Below are 6,242 nucleotides of genomic sequence, written 5' to 3' on the forward strand. Positions count from 1 at the left end.
TTTTTATTTATTAGAACAAAACTGTGTGGTCCAATAAATGCAGTGCCAGATTTAATACCATCTATATTAGGGCACTGGGCATTGCAAAGATTTTTTAACTCGTGCTTAATATTTTCTAAATAAGTATTTATTTCCAGTTTAATTTTCTGATTTCCCATGGGCCCCCCCTCATTGGTTCTTGTTCCCCCTTGTGCTGCCCCATTTATAAAATCCTGGAATCGCCCCTGGAAGTCGGACCAGCTGCTTGTGTGTTTTGGGTCACCTAAGAAGGGTTCCCCTGCTTCCAATATCAACCAATCAGAGTCTCAAACTTCTGTACAAACCTTAAAATGGACCTATTCCTTGGCTGCAAAGACAACTGTCAAACTATTGTCAAAGGTTAGACAACGACATAATCTCTACATTAGTTAAATTCTTTATAATAAGTGAATTCTTAGTATTTGAAGTTGTGTATACAGTATATGTATTTCTAGGTTGAAAGAAAGTACACTGTAAAAACTAAAGGAGCCTCAAATATCCTGTCGGATACTCAAGGAACTTCAAAATGTAATTTACTGTAAGTGCCTCAAAGCTCTTTCTCCTATAGTAGGGTTACTGGAGGAGCATTGACAATCTTTGAGGTTCTTGCTGGAACTTATGGGATCCTTTAAGCACTTTGTATTTAGTTCAGAGGTTCTGGAGTCACCTTTTCATTACCATGAGACCTCGAAGTGCTTTGGGGGAAAATAGAGGAACTTGAATGCGATAAAAGGGTTATTGGAAGATCTTTTAACATTTAAGTGGTTCCTGGAAGATCTCTTATGTTAAAGCCAGCATCTGGAGGATCCCAATGGTTCAGTGAGGCCAGAATAAGATTATTATTATCCTATTATTATTATTATAGGTTACTTAAGTTTGATTCAGTATACATACCCAGGTGAAAAAGACGTACTATTAAATGTATTAAAAATGTAGCCTGCTTGAGTGTGTTTTTAGTAGACCTACAATACAATATATACTTTAATGCATTTTTAATACATTTTAATACAAGTTTACATCTACATATAATTAGTACAATAAGTTATGCGTATTTGGCGTGCTGTCCGGGGGGAGGGCTCCGAGCTCGGAGTTAGGCCCGAACCCAGAGTACTCCCCCCAGTTGGTAAGTGTAGATGGAACTGGAAGTGAGGAGATGGGGTGGAGGAGGGATGCTGACAAACTTTCAATGAACAGATATAGGTCTGCTGTGAATTTATACTCTGTCATTGAGTTGATTACTGATTAATCTCCAGCTGTGCATAATTTGGTTAATTATCTGAACCTGCTCCTCCCGAACTTTGTTAATAAAACATAATTTAACAGTAGCCTATACGTCTTTTTCACCTGGGTAGCTTACATTTATTTAGTATAGGCCTATTTTATTGATTAATTTAAACCTTAATCAACAACACTAAATAATAATAATAATATTAACTAGATTAAAAAGTTCGTCGAGACAAACTTTAAGTTGGCTTGAGAAAGCCGGACCAGAAAGTTTGAAGAAGTTTGAAGTTTAAAGTAGTTTAAAGTTTAAATTAGTTTTAAGTTTAAATTAGTCTAAAGTTGAAATTAGTTTGAAGTTTAAAGAAGTGTAAAGTAGTTTTTGAAGTTTAAAGTAGTTTGAAGTTTAAAGTAGTTTAAAGTTTAAATTAGTTTGAAGTAGATCGATAGATGAGTTTGTTAGTTAAAATTTTACACACAGACACGCTCACTAACTCTCTCTCTCACACACGCACACACACACACTTATGCACATACACCCACACTCATGCACACACTCACTCACTCACACACACACACTCACGGACATACACTCACACATGCACACAGACACACAGACATGCTCACTAACTCACTCACATACACACACACTAACTCACACACACTCTCTCTGACACACATACACTCATAAATGCACACACTCACACACACACACTAACTCGCTCTCACACACACACACACACACACACAGACACGCTCATTAACTACATACACTCACACACATAGACACATACACTCTCTCTCACACACACACACACACACGCACACACACTCTTTCTCTCTCTCTCTCTCTCTCTCTCTCTCGCTCTCTCTCTCTCTCTCTCTATCTCTCTCACACTCTCACACGGACATACACTCACACACGCACACACCCACCCACACACACACACACACAGACATGCTCACTAACTCACACACACACACACACACACACACACAGACACACACTCACTAACTCACACACACTCTCTCTCACACACATACACACTTACGCACATACACTCACACATGCACACACACACACACACTCACACATAGACACACACGCTCTCTCTCTCACACACACACACACACACGTTTTGAGTTTAGAGTTCATTACTTTAAATGAGTCTCAATGGCTCATATAGTATATAGAACGGCAGTTTGGTTTAGTCTTCAAGGTGTTTAGATTTAAATTTTCGACATACACACACACACACACAAGCACGCATGCACAGACTCTCACTCCCTCTCACACACACACACACTATCTCTCTCACACACACACTCACTAACTCACTCACACACACACAGACAAGCTCATTAACACACACACACACACACACACACACTCACGCACATAGACACACACTCTTTCTCACACACACACACACTCAGAGTTTATATGAGTTTAGAGTTTATAAGTGTGCAAGTTTTTGAGTTAAGAGTTTATAAGTTTAAATGAGTGTGTACGAGTTTTTGTTCACACACACATACACACACACACACACACACACACACACACACACACACACACACTCACACATAGACACACACGCTCTCTCTCTCTCTCTCTCTCACACACACACACACGTTTTGAGTTTAGAGTTCATTAGTTTAAATGAGTCTCAATGGCTCATATAGTATATAGAACGGCAGTTTGGTTTAGTCTTCAAGGTGTTTAGATTTAAATTTTCGACATACACACACACAAGCACGCACGCACAGACTCTCACTCTCTCTCACACACACACACTATCTCTCTCACATACACACTCACTAACCAACTCACACACACACACACACACACAGACAAGCTCATTAACACACACACACACACACACACAGACACACTCACGCACACACACACACACACAGACACACACACACTCTCACACACACACACACACACACACACACACACACACTAACTAACTCTCACACACACACACACACACACACACACACACTCACACACAGACACACACACTCTCACTAACTCACACACACACACACACCCTCACTAACTCACACACACACACACACACACACACACACACACACGCTCACTGTCTCACACACACACACACACACACACACACACTAACTCGCTCTCACACATACACAGACACGCTCACACACATAGAAACACACACTCTCTCACACACACACACACACACACCCTCGCTAACTCTCTCTCACACACACACACACACACACTCACGCACATACACTCACTCACGGACATACACTCACACATGCACACACACACACACACACACTCACGGACATACACTCACACATGCACACACACACACACACACACAGACATGCTCACTATCTCACACACATACACACACTCTCTCTCTCACACACATACACACGCACACACTCACACACACACACTAACTCGCTCTCACACAGACACACACACACTCTCTCTCTCACACACACAGACACACACACTCTCTCACACACACACACACACATACACACACTCACACATAGACACACACACTCTCTCACACACACACACACACACACACACACTAACTAACTCACACACAGACACACACACCCTCACTAACTCACACACACACACACACACCCTCACTAACACACACACACACACACAGACATGCTCACTGTCTCACACACACACACACACACACACACACATTAACTCGCTCTCACACATACACAGACACGCTCACACACATAGACACACACACTCTCTCACACACACACACACGCACACACTCTCACTAACTCTCACTCACACACACACACACACACACACACACATACACTCACACATAGACACACACACTCTCTCTCACACACACACACACACACACACTCACTCACTCACGCACATACACTCACTCACACACAGACACACACACTCTCACTAACTCACACACACACACACACACACAGACATGCTCACTGTCTCACACACACACACACACTAACTCGCTCTCACACAAACACAGACACGCTCACACACATAGACACACACACTCTCTCACACACACACACACACACACACACACACACTCAGAGTTTATGAGTTTAGAGTTTATAAATGTATAGATTGATGAGTTTATAAGTGTACGAGTTTTTGAGTTTAGAGTTTATAAGTTTAAATGAGTTTAAGAGTTCAGAGTTTATTAATTTATGAGTTTAAGAGTTCATAAGTCTATGAATTCATGAGTTTATAAGTTAATTAGTTTATAAGTGTATGAGTTTAGAGTTCATTAGTTTAAATTAAATGGGTGAGAGTTATGTTATAAGTTATGTATGTTAGTTTAAAGTTTAACTTAGCTTGAAGTTTAAATTAGTTTAAAATAGTTTGAAGTTTAAATTAGTTTAAAATAGTTTGAAGTTTAAAGTTGTTTAAAGCTTAAAGTAGTTCAAAGTTTGAAGTAGTTTAAAAGAACTTCTTTAAAAGAAGAAAGTTGCTAGAATGAAAGAAAGAAAGATTAGTTAGAAAGAAAGATAGATTAATTAGAAAGAAAGATGGATTAGTTAGATAGAAAGAAAGAAAGTTTAGTTAGAAAGAAAGAAAGAAAGAAAGAAAGAAAGAAAGAAAGAAAGAAAGATTAGTTAGAAAGAAAGAAAGAAAGAAAGAAAGAAAGAAAGAAAGAAAGAAAGAAAGAAAGAAAGAAAGAAAGAAAGAAAAAGATTAGGTAGAAAGAAAGAAAGAAAGAAAGAAAGAAAGCTAGAAAGAAAGAAAGAAAGATTAGTTAGAAAGAAAGAAAGAAAGAAAGAAAGAAAGAAAGAAAGAAAGAAAGAAAAAGATTAGTTAGAAAGAAAGAAAGAAAGAAAGAAAGAAAGAAAGAAAGAAAGAGATTAGTTAGAAAGAAAGAAAGAAAGAGATTAGTTAGAAAGAAAGAAAGAAAGAAAAAGATTAGTTAGAAAGAAAGAAAAAGATTAGTAAGAAAAAAAGAAAGAAAGAAAGAAAGAAAGATTAGTTAGAAAGAAAGAAAGAAAGAAAGAAAGAAAGAAAGAAAGAAAGAAAGAAAGAGAAAGAAAGAAAGAAAAAAAGAGAAAGATTAGTTTCTCATTAGATTAGATTAGCTCATATAGTATATAGAACGGCAGTTTGGTTTAGTCTTCAAGGTATTTTGATTTGAATTTTCGTCGGTTTGAATTTTTTAGAACTCCCCAATGTAAGTCAATGGGAGTTTTTGAATGAGTTTTTTTGAGTTTTGATCGTCATTTTTAGGAAAACCGTAAGTCCGATCAGTCTGAAAAGATATAGCACACTTGGTCAGATCAGTTTGAGTGTCTGAGCCGAGTTTGGAGTATGTAGAGTTAAAGCTCTAGGAGGAGTTTGATATAGAAATTTTTAGTCTCAGAAGAATAATAATAACTAGATTAAAAAGTTCGTCGAGACAAACTTTAAGTTGGCTTGAGAAAGCTGGACCAGAAAGTTTGAAGAAGTTTGAAGTTTAAAGTAGTTTAAAGTTTAAATTAGTTTGAAGTTTAAAGAAGTGTAAAGTAGTTTTTGAAGTTTAAAGTAGTTTGAAGTTTAAAGTAGTTTAAAGTTTAAATTAGTTTGAAGTAGATCGACAGATGAGTTTGTTAGTTTAAATTTTACACACAGACACGCTCACTAACTCTCTCTCTCACACACGCACACACACACACTTATGCACATACACCCACACTCATGCACACACTCACTCACTCACACACACACACTCACGGACATACACTCACACATGCACACAGACACACAGACATGCTCACTAACTCACTCACATACACACACACACACACACTAACTCACACACACTCTCTCTCACACACATACACACACACACATGTCTGGTTCACTATCTTTGTGGGGACTCTCCATAGACTTAATGGTTTTTATACTGTACAAACTGTATATTCTATCTCCTTACACTAACCCTACCCCTAAACCTACCCATCACAGAAAACTTTCTGCATTT

The sequence above is a fragment of the Abramis brama genome (genome assembly GCF_963993115.1).
Source record: "Abramis brama genome assembly, chromosome: 7".
NCBI lineage: Eukaryota > Metazoa > Chordata > Actinopteri > Cypriniformes > Leuciscidae > Abramis > Abramis brama.